This window comes from Anastrepha obliqua, chromosome 4 (genome assembly GCF_027943255.1).
Source record: "Anastrepha obliqua isolate idAnaObli1 chromosome 4, idAnaObli1_1.0, whole genome shotgun sequence".
In the NCBI taxonomy this organism is placed as follows: domain Eukaryota; kingdom Metazoa; phylum Arthropoda; class Insecta; order Diptera; family Tephritidae; genus Anastrepha; species Anastrepha obliqua.
In genome coordinates, this window is record NC_072895.1 from 84,537,463 (window position 1) to 84,552,590 (window position 15,128).

Sequence of the window (15,128 nt, forward strand, 5' to 3'; positions counted from 1 at the left end):
GCAGAACGGGCTCCATTAAGATCAAAAAAGTTTGATCCAGATAGCAGTCTTTTCCTTAGTTTACACCTTTTTAATTAGACACAAAATAGTTCATTATTGCTTCCTATTTTGAAAAATGCTGACCATGCATTCTGAAGCAGTAAGTCCAGGTAAAGGAATGCTTTTAACCACTTATCTCTTTCTTCAAAAGATCTTCTTATAATTGGCGCTTCCATCTATTGGGTGTTTGGCCGAGCTTCTCATCCTATTTGTGGGGTGCGTCTTGATGATTTTCCACAAATTGAAGGACCTACAGTTTTAAGCCGACTCTGAATGGCAGATGAGGGAGCTTTTTCATGGGCTGCCCCTCGGCAGACAATAACAACCCCTAACATTTGATGTTTTATGCAGAGTTGTATGGGAGTTGCATCTGCCCATTCGCCCACATTGAATGGGATATAAATTGCATGCGCAGAAGTTTTCTAAAAATTCTTGCAAAAAGTTGAGAATTTTAGTACCATTTTTTTGTTTTTTGTTAAATTTTTGTGAATTTTGTATAAAATTTGGAACCTTAGCTTACTTTGATTTATAAGGTTTCTTTTTGTTATAATTGGTTGTTTTTATAAACAATTAACGAAAATAATTTAGAATGAATAATATTGCGATTATTGCAAAAGGATAGAGTCTCGGAATTATGTGCGCTCAAGTGTACATACAAGAGCTCTCTTAGTACTATTTGCAGAGTTAATCAACTGAGCTTTTCCTCGTTTGCGAATTCTTATGTTTCACTTCATTGTAATTGATTGCTGAAGCCAGACAGTGAACGCAATTGAAAAAGGTATATACTTGTATACATACATACAGATAATAGTTGCATGCAATATAACGATCAATCTAGCTTTAGTAATACTCTTCGCGCCAAATGATAGTAAAAATGACAAGGTCGCATCTTATCATCAGGCCTCATATCTGCAGGTTTCCAGTGGAAAGTGTGAAACTATTATATAAGCATTTAATTAGACACCAGGTTATTTATCGTGCGTGAAAAGAAATAAAATTTTTATATTTGAATTTTACGCTGATGCATTTGGCAGCTACGCACGGTAATGAGCATTTGAATGCAATAAATTTCGCAGTTAATTTTATTTGCAATTTCTTGCTGATAGCCTTTGTTGCTAAGGGGCTTAGTTGTGTAATGTTATAATTTATAATTATTTTTCATGTAAATAATTTTCTGATGTACAGTGAAAACTCAAAAATACGAGTCTTGTTGTGATGAAAATTCTTCATAGTTGTTCAGAGAAATTTTGAATATCAAAAACTTCGATCGAAATTTTTAGGTTAAAATCCTCTGCACGAGCTATAAATACAAAACAAAAATATAGAGAATCGAAAACCTATATGCAATTTAATATCAAAACGTTTAAAACCTTCATAAGCCGTAATTACAAATAATAAAATTGTTCGGACTCCACTATTCCTACGATACTAAAAAAACATTTTAAGTACAAAATACTCACAAGCATATTTTAAACCAATAAAAATGTTAAATATAAAAAGTCCACTTCACTTAAAACAAATAACTTCCAAAGTAATTTTTCAGAAAATATTGTATGTAGGCCATTGGATATTGAATTCTTCAGAGAAGTTGGTATTTTATAGGTCTATATTGTGGCCCCTCGCTGCATAAATCTTTAGTCCGACCAGTTGCTTTGCTGCTTGAAAAACGGTCGGACTGCAAGTTTTCGAGAGAAACTTTTGAGACTAACCTTCCTTCTCTAAAACTGGAGGATATTTATGGATTTGCCAAAGGATCTGAAAAATTCTCACAGGACCAGCTATCTCTATCTCTGTCTCTATTCTTTCCTATCTCTTTCTCTGATACTTTTCTCCTTCCCTCCTTGACTATCTACCCTCTTTCCAGAGCTTTAAATACAATGGGCTTTTAAGCCTGAGTCTTTTAGGAGCCACCAAATCTCCTGGTGCTCCTTGACTCGACCTTTTCAAATTTCAATTTGAACCTTCGGTGCAGTCAAAGACAACGGCGAGTGGCGTATAAGTTGGAACCATGAACTGGACCAGTTTATAGGAGCGGAAAGTGTTGTGAGTTTCATCAAAGCTCAAACACCATGAGAATGGACTCCACAAGAGCTGAAAATAAAACATTTGCAGCGAAAGCAAGAATCAACCAAGGATCGGGGCAAATGGACACATTTTGTGCAGCAGGCCAAAGCTCACACAGAGCTGTAGCGCCAAATGATGATGATATTGTGGCTCTTAGGTTCGATCGGTGCTATTTGTTACTATGTGTGTCCTTGTAAATATAATTATAACACATTTTTTTCTAAATCTCTTCAACTAAGGTATTATCGAGCTTTTGACGTCTCATTAGTGTAGCGAAACTATTGATATAACGATTTATTTTTCTTCTCCTTCAACTTTGTTATATAAAGGTTTCACTGTACTTCATTTAAAGTAGTCTGAGAGCAATATTTGTTGATAACTCGTCAAGGCTCCCTTTGACTTTCAACTTTTGACGAACTAATCTTTGATTCACCTAATAAATTTCAATGATTAGTAAACGCTGTTAACTTGCGCCTTTATCAGTCACACTTTTCTGATAACACATTCCAAATAAATTTTATTCCATTGGCGATTTTTCAATAAAACAAAAGCTAATAATTCTAATAAGTACTTATAATTCTCAGAAATTAAACCGTTTTACTCCGCGGTTACAACATCAGGCCTGCATACCGGTATGGTGAGTTCTTTTAAGGCCCAATTTCATCCTGACAAATGGGAAAATTTCGCAGTGATGCACTGTGGTTATATCCGTTCTGATTTACTGAGGAAAGTTGAAAAATATTGGCTATTTGTGAGAAGAAATAAACGAATTGATATGACTGCGATGCCTCAAAATGATCATGTGTGGAAAAGACAGGACATAGGACGATTTTTCTTACTCTGTTAAAATCAGTTATCGATTTTGGGCTTTTAATACCGCCATCCAGTATGAATAATTCCACAACACTGAATAGTTAAGGAAGTTCTGACGACAGTTGGTTCTTCCTTAAAAGAGTGTCCTGGCCGCTTTATATCTGGCCACAGACTGTCAACAGTTTTCTCTTAATATTTATGAAGGCAAATATTTATAACTACAACAACAAAGAGTTGTGGATGCTTCTATGCACTCCACTATGACTCTTAGAATCTTTCTTCGGGTGATGAAACTTGTAATTTAACATCATTGGATCCCCTGCTCGTATATATAGTATAGTGCATCCTTCGAGAAGATTTTAGTATCATAAAAATTGTCATCTTTGACAAGTTCTAAAACAGCCAAAATAGTTGCACATTATATTCTCTACCCGGTCTATTATAAAGGGTGGTCAATCTAGAGGTATCGGATTTAAAATTGAAATAAAACAGCGAAAGTTCAAATTGTTTCATCAATTCTGAATGACTCGTTGGAGGACTTTGATCGGTATTTCGTAAATATCTTTAGTAATATTGTCTTTCAATACCTCAATCGAAGTTGGTTTATCTACAAAGCACGTAGATTTTACATACTCCGCAAATCAAAGTTCAAAGGTTTGATATCACACGATCGTGGTGGCCAATCCACCAATCGACTGGTCCGAGACGAGAGATAAATTGCTCACCGAAACGACGACGCTGTAGGTAAATCCATTGTTTCACGGGTTGTATTGCAAGTAGCTACGTCTTGTTGGAACCAAATGTTGTAGAGATCACGAATTTAAATTTCCGGCATCAAAAAGTCATTTATCGTGGCGCGATAACGTTCGCTATTCACTGTTACATTGACGCCGGCCTCGTCTTCGAAGAAATATGGGCCGACTATCCCTCCAGTCCACAGGCCGCACCAAACGGTTGGTTTCAATATGTTATTGCTGTTCTTGAATGGCTTCGGGTTGCTCTTTAGCCTAAATACGGCAATTTTGCATATCGATATATATTCATTAGGCCAAAAATGGACCTCATCGCTGAACACCATATCTATTGATTCATATTGATCTAATAAATAATAATAAAAATGAGAAGTTAAAACTACAGAAATTTTTCAATGTGGTAAAAAATAATTAATAACATAACAAAATATGCAGTGCCTTTTGAATTTATTTGCCTTTTATGAAAACTTTATTTTACTTCACGGCCGCCAAAGTTGGCAAGCCATCCTCCACCGTATGCTACTTTCGCCACTTTTTGAAAACGACCTAAACAATGCCCTCAATTCTACTAGCGGCTGACTGTCTATGCAGGTACGAATTTATTGACACCATTTTTTCGTAAATTTTGGCAAACCCATTTCTTTTCACTTTCCCTTCGCAATTTACAGCTCACCAAAAGCGACAACTAACTGCCCTGGGTACTTCAAAGAAAGTTTCGGTCTTCACAATGAATAAATATTGTTTTCACCCATAAACGGAACTATAATCATACATCACTCACTATTTTTCTTTCTGTTTAATTTTAAGTATTGTGATAATTGATGTGTTAAGCCTCAATTCATGGAAGAAATATTAGTTGCATAATTTATTTCACAAATATCTCGATTGTTTTAATCTGTTCTTATGACTAATTCACTTTTGCGATATACGAGTATGTGTGGGTGTATATGCTAACACACTAGTATTTTATATGAGCTTCTTGTTTAAGTGATTGTAAAAGTAGCAATTAAAGGTAAAAAGCTGTTAGTAAATTACTTTAATTTGCTTGCTTGGATAATTTTTAACATTAAATGCACTACCCCGATTTCCTTCCTTTTTATCCTCTTCATGAATACTTTGAAGCTTTTTCCTTCACCACCAATTTTTTTTCACGTTCACCTTTTGGCCTAGATAAATTTATTGCTTTAAAGATCCATATAAACATACATACAAACACACATTCATTCATACACACATGCACACATTCATACAATTTTATCGATTTTTCGTAAGTGTTACACGCCAAGTGTGAACATGATAGATTATCCTAACTAAATTTGAACAATAAAAAAGTAAAATAAAATAAATATCGAAAACATCACAGCACGTAAAATCAGTAGAAAGTTGTCACAGAAGTTTACGTGTTTGTATATGACCACACACATCTATATACTTGTATACAAGTAAGCAATGAGTTGCGAAGAGTCAAACATGGCAGCTGAATTTTGGGTAATAAGATTTTTTGATAAAGGTCGTCAGCTGAGCAGCGGAATAAACACATTACTTAATGCACAGTTAGCACAACTACACGTGCATATATGCATGAAAATACTTACATATATTGACCGGCTAGCGGCTACGATGGCATGAGAGTGTGGATTGTAGAAAACAAATCCTTTGCAGACGTGCTTACATAGCATTTTATGTAATGTGTTAAACTTTTCGTATTAGATAATCTTTCTCATGTTTACTTTCACTACTTTTAGAGTAAGCAGAAATTAGTCGAAATGTATGAAAATATACGCAAATGTATGCGCAGTACTTGAGTGCATTTAGCGAGATATATAGAACAAATAAAAATGAACGTCTTTCTTTGAAGCAATGCGAAGGGTGTTTTTTTATAGACAGACTTCTAAACTAGGAAATCGGGCAGGCAAGAAGCCGTGGCAGAAGCCATTTAGCCAATGCACACCCATTTAGGCAATGTTCTGTTAACACTCCGCGACAAAACGATATCACCGCAACATGCTGACTAGTTTTTACTACTTTTATTTTCTTTAAAAATATAAAAGTATAGCTCATATAGCAAACATTTTTTCTAATAGCGGTCGCCCCTCAGCAGGCAGTGGCAAACCTCTGAGCTTATTTTTGCCATGTGAAAGCTCATCATAAAAAAAGCCATATGTTGTTCAAAGGCGGTGTAAAACTGTAGCTCCCTCCATCAAGAAACATTAAGACGCACACCATAAATAGGAGAAGGAGCTCGGCCCAAATCGCAAAAGGGGTGTTATCGCCAACATTGTCTAACAAAAACCATATAGGTATAATTCCAAATTTCAAATATATTTCACACATTTTAACTCCAAATACCACTGTTTTTAATTCGAATTTCTATGCAAATTTTTGGTATACAGCTTTATAGCATACTAAATTTTAATACAATAAAGTACAAGTTGGCAGTTGTGAAAAAACCCCGTTGGTTTTTTATAAGTGTTTTTTTCCTGACGGTGTTATGCATTTCCTCTATATATCGAATGCACGACCTCTTTTTTTGATATGGAGAAAATGCGAAGCATAGAGGGAAATGTTGAGCGACTTTAATCTGCAACTGCGTACACAAACTTTATTGTAATTTTTAAACATTTGAAACTTTGATGAAAATCTGTCAATTTTTTTTTTTTTTGTAAAATAAACGATATTTTTACAAAAAGTAATTAAATTTAAAAAATAAATAGTAAATATAAACCTGTCAATATATAGCTCTATTATAATTCTTTTGCGGTGGAGGGGGACCCTCGATCTAGAAGTTCCTGGAACATATTCGGAAAATTCAAAATACAGGTATATTCCTTCAAAGTGACATTATCGCCTTGAAAGTATTCCTCATCAACTACAACACACTTATGCCAGCGTTTGATCCAGCTCTCGAAACATTTCTGGAACTCGATTTTCCATCACAGCCGTTTTCGATTTTTCCATTACTTCCTTTCGGCTGTTAAAACGTTGAAGTGGTTCCCCGTATATCACAAAGATCCATATCAGGTGTATTCGATTGCTATTAGATGGTATTCGTTTCATTCTTGGTCGAAAATTTTCGGATAATGATGCCAATGTGCGACGGTGCGTTATTATCGTACAAAATCCACAAGTTATTTCCCCACAAATCCTTTCTTTTTAGGCGAATTGCTTAACGTAAACGTCTCATAAAGCCCACATAATTATTATTTCCTGTAGTTCCAGGGAGGAACAAAGGGCCACTAAACGCCAAATAATAGTCCTTATTAACTGTCTGACCTTCTGGCGAAAATTCGTGGTGTACAATACCGTTGTAATCCATAAAAACCATTATTTAAAGCGAAGTGGTTGGTTTTGGTTTTGTTTCATTCAGAGCTCTCCACTCGTCGTTATGTATGGATTGGGTGTCGTACTCATGAATCCACGTCTCGTCACCAGTAACGACGCATGTTGAATGTTGGGTCGGCTTCAGCCTTCGAAATCATATTCTTGGCGATACCAGCGCCAATCCCTTATTTACATTAAATTCAGGTTTTTGGAGACCAACTTTACAGCAACTTGGCGCAAACTCAAACCATTACCTACAATGCTCTGAACAGTAATAAGCAATGTTCAAAACCCCGGCAAGCTCTCTGATAGTTCATCAATTTTCGATGTTGACGGCCCACACTGGGGATTTTGCGGAAAAAAGTCAAATTTGCAACATACCACCTACGCAATGTTTAATGGTATTTCTAAATTCCAGAATAGAACCAACAATAAAATCAAAAAGAATTACTAAACTCCGACTTACAGTTTTTTTTTTATAGATATGTCAAAAGTATAATTTTTTTATAGTATTGAACTGACCAAGAAAAAACTTCAAAGCCCAAGGTGGTTTTTTTTCTTTTTGCTTGAGCCGACTTCCAATTTTTTATTTTTCATTTAGGGTACGATATCTTTATATATTTTAGCCGGAAGAACAAAGGCTGTAAAGCATTTGATTATCTATTTATAATTAATTTTACGAAAAAAAAAAAATCATATTCCTTCATATTCTTGGATCTGCAAGTTGAGCTACATTTACCTACGGTCAGAAACTAGTATCAACGTGTTGCTTAATAACGTCTCTTTCAGTTTTAATCAATTGCAGGTGCCACCAGGCGCCACTGATTATTTTTTGGCAATGATAATAACTAAACGCTTTCTAGTGTGTGCATAATGATAACGAAACACTTTTAATTTTGTTTTGACATTTTGAGGGTAATTCAGAATTATGAACTTACATGTATCCTGTGCGTAAATAATTCCTGGCTTATATTAATAAAAAAAAAAAAAATAAAAAAAAAATGAAAATTTATATTTAAAAAATAGTTTTTAGACATGTTCTTTTCATACACAAATATATACAACTTCGTTAGTAGTAAAAATGTAAATATTTTTTGGGATGTATACTTTTTTCCGCATCTCTGTACAAAAATCCCCAGTGTGCGGCCTGCCACTACCGTTCATCGTCCTCTATGGACTCACGATCTCTTATGAAGCGTTCATGTCACTCGACAAGTAATGAGCCTTCCCGCGCGGTGAAAATGCAGCGATCGTTGGAGCAACGTTACTCAATAAAATTTTGCGTAAAGCTAAACAAAACGAGTACCGAAACCATTGGGCTACTCAAAGAGGCTTACGGGGCCAATCTCTGTCCAGTTCCCAGGTAAAACGGTGGCACAAGTCGTTCAAGGAAAGCCGGGAGGACGTCGAAGACGAACAGCGATCTGGAAGGCTTTCGACGACGCAAACAGACGAAGATGTGAACCGGGTTCGTGAATTTTTGAACATTGACCGTCGTGCTAGTCTACGTGAGATCAGTGAAGAGTTAAATTCCCGCGCCTGAAAAGAAAGCTGAAGGAGAGGCGTTTCGACTCCATCAAGGCGATCCAAAAAACTGTGACAGCCGAATTGAACGCGATTCCGGCGGATAAGTTTCAAAAATGTTTCCTGCAGGGGAAGGACCACTTCCAGTGGTGTATTGACGCTCAAGGGTCCTATTTTGAAGAATATTAGTTGTATAAGCCAAAAGGTTTAATAAAACTGCTTAGAAGAAATAAGGCTCATTACTTTTCAATCAAACCCTGTAACTATCCGTTGAACATATTTTTCAAATTCACGTCCAGAGTCGAAAAAGTCTGCCAAAAGAAGTCTGACCGGGGTGCCAAACGGAGGGTTAAACAAAAATTTGGATATCTAACCAAAAAATAAGAACTGAAATCTGTTGAATTAGCGCGTCACCTGGCGGTGGTTCCGCGAACTTTTTGATCAGGGTGGTATAGTTGAGCATTCCAAAAAGTCTTCTATAGCCATTTTTTTGTTTGTAATAGTGTCCCTTTCATTATGCCAAACATTCGTTGTGAGAATAATTGGTGAGTAGCTCCTTTTTTAAATGTTTGACAGAGTTTCTTTTTCAATTTGAGCCGGAAGCCTAAAGCAAAGAACAGAAATTTAGCCTTGGCTGATATCTTAGTTTACTATAAATAGAATAAACAACTTAGGGCCAGTTTTTAAGTTCATTGGGTTGTAGGGTTGACTTCATGTCCACTTTAACGAAGCTATTTAATGCATTTTTTAAATGCCAGAATCATGCTTTAATTATAATTTTTTGCCATTAATGTAGTGATGGATGAATATTAATGTGAGAGTGAAAGTACCAAAAAGTAATGTAAGTAAATGTATGCACACACTTTGACATCGTTTATATAAACCGCAAATATCTCTATATCCTTTACATTTAAAATACGACAGCACAAAAGTAGGAAACACATGTTAAAACCAAGCAACAGAAAAGAGACAGTCTCAAAATTGGAGTTTTTTCGCACAACCTATTTTTTGACACTGCTCAAACTGATATGTATATTGAGGTGGATTACGAGTTTGTTAAGGTTTGAAATTCTTTGTTGGAATTATGATATAGATTTGTATAATTAAAAATATAAAAAATTTATCAAAATTAAAGTAAAAGCATGTAAAAATAAGCAAAGCACCGAACTGGGGGCCTTTGAAATGTTTCATTATTCCGTCCGCTAATGCAACTGCTTCTGTAGGTAGTTGGGGGAAAGTTAATTAAAAATATACGCTGAGTGTGGCAATCGTCTTAAAAATGACAGTGCCACATCAAAATAACTACTTGATTGAGAATTAGTTCAGTCCTAGTCTGGAAATAAACCAGTCTACTGCCGAGAATAAGCATAAGTATTTGCGCTTGCATGTGTATGTATGTATTTGTGTATTCGCCATTGAAGTGCATTCAACTTTGGACTCGCAGAATTTAGAAAATATTTCATTAATACTGACACTGGCAAAATAATAAGAACACTATGATTAAATTAATTTAAATATGAATAATTTAATTAATAATTAAATAGTCCATAATAATATAAGTAAATAGTATTCCTATTTCAATTTTATGAACTCATAGTTGGTTGATGGGATTATTCGCTTTCAAAGTACAATTAACTTGAAGGCAAATGATTATCTATCATATTTTGCGATCGGTTTTGGTCATTCTGTAGCTTCAATTTCACCACAAATTGAGCTGGAAAAAATATTTCCTGAGGAGATTTAATTTTTTCTCAACAGCTATGGTTGCAAACAAAATTGGTACAAATGCCAATTAATTCGCTGAAAGTAAAAGTTCTACTAAGAGGGCGTACCTTATCACAAAGTTCATTGAAAAGCGATATTTTGCAAACTAAGCTCGGTAGCCGAGTGGACAGCTGTATTCGCGAAGGGAATTGCCCGCCTTGGAACTACTATTTGACTACTTTAGGCTTCTTTTGTTAGGCAACGGCAATCCACAGTGTTAAGCGATTCATCTAGAGATCTTTGCGCTGAATATTTCGCAGGCCATTATTGAATTGAAAGTCGAAAGCAGAAAAAAGGTCTCAGAAAATTAGATCGAGATAAGGCGCAGTCATGACGACAGAGGGTAATTTTTTTTAATTATTTAATAAGCCATAACATGGCTGAGCAAACTGAGTTTAGCTTATTTTATATCCATAAAAAAAACAGTCGATTTGTGTAAGACTAGCTGGTACTTGTAAGAGGGTTGCCACCTACTTTTAATACAAAAATATGGATTTATTAAATCTTTAAAATTATTTGGGAAATACGTTTGGAAAACATCGAATGGATGTCATACATATGTATGTATACGAGGGTCGTTTGAAAAGTTCGTGCAAACAAAAAAACTACTTAATAGTTTAGAGTCTGACAAATAGTAATTCGTTTCTGCAATCACCTCCTCGTTTGAATAAAATTCGTTTCTTCTTGCGGTAGGTCCGTTGTAAGTCCGTTGGTTCTGAATGAGCCAACTCTGGAGAATAGGAGGCATGTGAAACGCATTAGAACCCTATTTGTATTAATGTTGCAACTACAACAGCTGAGGCGTGAACTGGTGCGTTGTCGTGATGGAAAACGAAAATAACTCGACTTCCTCGATTCAAACGAATGCCTAATGCAAAGAAACAGATCGATCTGGCTGAAACTTGGTGTGTGTACTCACAAGAGATATTACTAACTAAAAATAACCACGATATGCACCAGTAGTGCCATTTCTCTGACTTAGTACGAACTTTTTAAACGACTCTGGTATATCGCTCATTTTCTGGAAGAACGTCATAACTCCAAATTCAGAAATGCGAGAAATTCAAATTTTTCATTTTACTATGGCTCATTAAGTAAAAGTAAATACACATTTTTATATTATCACATATTTATTTGAAAAATGTCATTTAATTATATTGACTAGCACCCGCCCTAACCCATATAAGAGAATAAAGTATTTTAGCATTTATTCATCCCAATCACCCTCACCAGAACCTCATAGCTATACTCAGCCTATAGTTAGGCATGAAATTAAACGAACGTGCCTATTTTGTTGTCCGCCACTGTATATGTTCATACGTATTTGACATAAAAAGGTAAGCAAGTGTTATGACGCTATTTTGTTAGCAAATATTTTCGCCCGCCACTCGCCTGTAGTCACAGTGACGTGCTTAAGGTGCACACATGTACGAACTTTTCCATAAGTATTCATATATATACATACATACACACAAACACATGTCTGACGAACACTTATATGCTCCATTGGACGCGTTCGGCGTGTTAACCTACTTTCAGTTGGCGCTATACGTGTGGCTCAGACAGGGACTTTTACTGCTCTGTCTCTGCTCGTCTTTGCAAATTTTTTGCCGTAGGTTTTGCCCATTAAAAATATTGTCCTTTTTATATTTATTTATCACTTTGGTATCTTTCCGGCACGCATTTTTTTCTCACAATTTTACTCTGTTGAACAGGAACGTTGCGGAAAATGCATAGGGTGATTTTTATTTAACGAAAAAGAGCCCTTTTGAGTAGCGCATGCGAACAGCTGAATTTTTCTGTCATTTATGAATATTAATGCTTTGAAGAAAACTTAGAAAAAACAGGTAGCAGCCGCACAGCAAAAACGACGAGAGCAATGTATGTTGTTGTTGCTTTCGGTCCCTAGAATGTCAAAATCTATAAAGAAAGATTGACAGCTTACAGTAACTTTTTATTTGACAATTTAGAGACTAAATAAATAGAAGAAAATGAACCTTGCAACCTTGTTACTGCTACCTGCTTAATGTGCCTTGAAAAAAAAAATGCCGGGAAGGAATATCATATCAGCTAAAGTACAACAATCACACAAACGCAATGAGGGGGACGGTCAAGTTTCAAATTTTCTTTAACTTTCTTTGTCAGCCTTAGTGAAATTTCTATTCATGTGTACATTGTTGTCTGCAGAAGGATTTACTCAAATCAAAACTTTGATATTTTTATGTTTTATTTGAAAACCATGTAATGATATTTTGATTGCTTGATCAAATTTCATACTCAGTCACAAAGGAATTTCGACTGTTTGCTATTGCACGTTGTTAGTAGAGTTTTGAAGATAAAAATATTTGAGAAAATTTTGAAAGCAATTTGACAGTCTTTGGTGTACAAGAACTTGGTGGCAAAATATCAGCGAATAAATAAGTAATTGTAGCAATTAACGACAGCGACTTAGCTGCTAACAATTCCTGCTACTCTAATTTGAAGCGGCTTAAATCAAAACTGCTACCCCGTGTGTAAAAATTGAAGATTTATAAAGCCTTAATCCGCCCCGTGCTCTCCTACGGGTGTGAGCTTTGGGCGCTGAAAGTTGATGACATTAAGCAGCGAATGTATTTTGAAAGAAAAATCACCAAGAAAAAGTCCCATACAATCCAATATTAAGGTCCCAAGTTCGAATTAGATATAATCAGGAATTGGAGCTATTAGTCGAAAACTTTACGAAAATGCGCAGACAGCGAGCAACCTGAAAAGCGCGTGAAGTCTGTCTGGTTGGAGATCGAAGAAGAGGACGCTAAAGAAAGGCAGCGAAGATGGGAAGCTGATCTTAAGAAGCCAAACGTGGTTCGTTGGAATGATATGGCTTTGAATAGGAAGATATGACACGTAGTTGAGCATGAAGCAATGGTTCATCAATAACTGTGATGCTAAGGAGAACCAAAAGGAGACAGTCTTTGGTTGCATTAAAACATGTCCTCAGGGGTTACCAGTATAAGCTTTTGGACAGCTCATACAAATTATTGCAAACAATTTCGTTTTGATAGCCGCTTGTTTGTCGGACGTATTAGGAATCAAACTCTTCAAGAAACTATTAATTATTTTTTATACATTTTTTTACATGCGACATACGAGGTATGTTCAAAATATGAGGTGAATTTTCAAATTTCGCGGGCTACGTTCATTCGACTTTCGATTATTATTTTTTCATGTTGGTATACTCGTCTCGAAAATATGCTCACGGTTATAGCAATATTGCTTGTTTAGTTCGTTTATGAGAAACATAAATAAGACAAGTGTTCGGCGATTTTCTGCTATCGAAAAAATAGATCAAAGAAGTTGCATCAAATTTTGTGTAAAAAATGGAATTAAGTGCTCAAAAACACTTGAAATGTTGACAGTGGCATACGGTGAGAGTACTCTGGGTCAAAAAAATGTTTACTAGTGGTAAAAGCTTTTCACAGAAGGTCGTGAAGATGTGAATGACGACGCTCGCTCTGGACGCCCCAACACTTCAACAACCGATGGAAATGTTGAGAAAGTGAAGAAAATGGTTATGGAGAAACGTCGAATCACAATTAGAGAAGTTGCTGAGGAAGTCGGCATATCAGCATATCGGTTGGCTCATGCCATGCAATATTTTCGGAAATTTTGGGCATGAAGCGTGTGGCAGCAAAGACCCTTCCAAAATTCCTGAAGTTTGACCAAAAATATCGCTCAGAAATTGTTGAATGACGTCAAGGATGATCAAGATTTGCTTAAAAGGGTCATAACTGGTGACAAATTATGAGCATATGGTTATGACATCGAAACCAAAGCCCAATCGTCCCAATGGAAGAGTCCAGGAGAACCAATACCAAATAAAGCACGCCAAGTTCGATCAAATATCAAGGTTTTGCTCACTGTTTTCTTCGATTACCATGGCGTAGTGCATTAAGAGTTCTTACCACACGGTCGTACGGTAAATAAGAAGTATTACCTTGAAGTTATGCGCCGTTTGCGGGAAGCAATACGAAAAAAACGCCCTAAATTGCAAGGCTTTTGCATCACGATAATACACCTGTTCACTTATCTTTGCTTGTGAGGGGTATATGGCTAAAAACAACACCGTTATTATGTCTCAGCCACCGTATTCAGCAGATTTAGTCCCCTGAGACTTTTTCCTTTTCCCAAGATTGAAGATACCCATGAAATGACGACGTTTTGCGACGATTGAAAAGATAAAAACCGAATCGCTGAGAGAACTCAAGGACGTACCAAAAAGTGCATATCAGAATTGCTTCGAGGATTCGTATTATATCTGAGGGGGACTATTCAATAGAAATTGATGAATAAATAAATATTTTTTGGAGAAAAATCAAAATTTACCTCATTTTTTTAACACACCGCGTATAGATATGAATATCATCTCATTTTTATACTCCCTTGGCCAAAACTGGGCATGTTTCATGCCAGTTACGGAATCTTTGGCCTTATTGCTCAGAGCACGTAAAACCATAACAGTGGTTGGAAACTTCGTATGCATCACAACAGAAAACTTTGCAGGATTGGAGCATAGACATCTGCATTTTTGCAGTTGGTCTTTTGGTCTTGGTCTCACTTTTTCCTTAAAAAAAAAACCATAAAATCTCAAGCGCTTCTGGGTGGTTGATTCTGTTTAGAAGGCATTTCGATGGGATAACTCGTTATTGTCGTGTTTGCTTCTACAAAAACTGTAGAATTTATATAGGAGATCTTCATGGACAGCTCGTCGAAAAGAACCCTCAGAAACATTAAGCGCCCTACGCAAGGGCACTCATTGATTTTGATAGGCTCTCGTGCAGTGTCAGAACGTTCATCGTGTTGTTTGCATCTTGC

At 36.0% G+C, this 15,128-nt stretch overlaps 1 protein-coding gene across 2 annotated transcripts in view; it reads left to right on the forward strand.

Annotated features, from left to right (window-relative positions):
- The window catches only part of LOC129243697 (probable serine/threonine-protein kinase DDB_G0282963), a 282,479-nt gene that overhangs the window by 216,611 nt on the left and 50,740 nt on the right, over positions 1-15,128 (forward strand). The window lies entirely within an intron of this gene.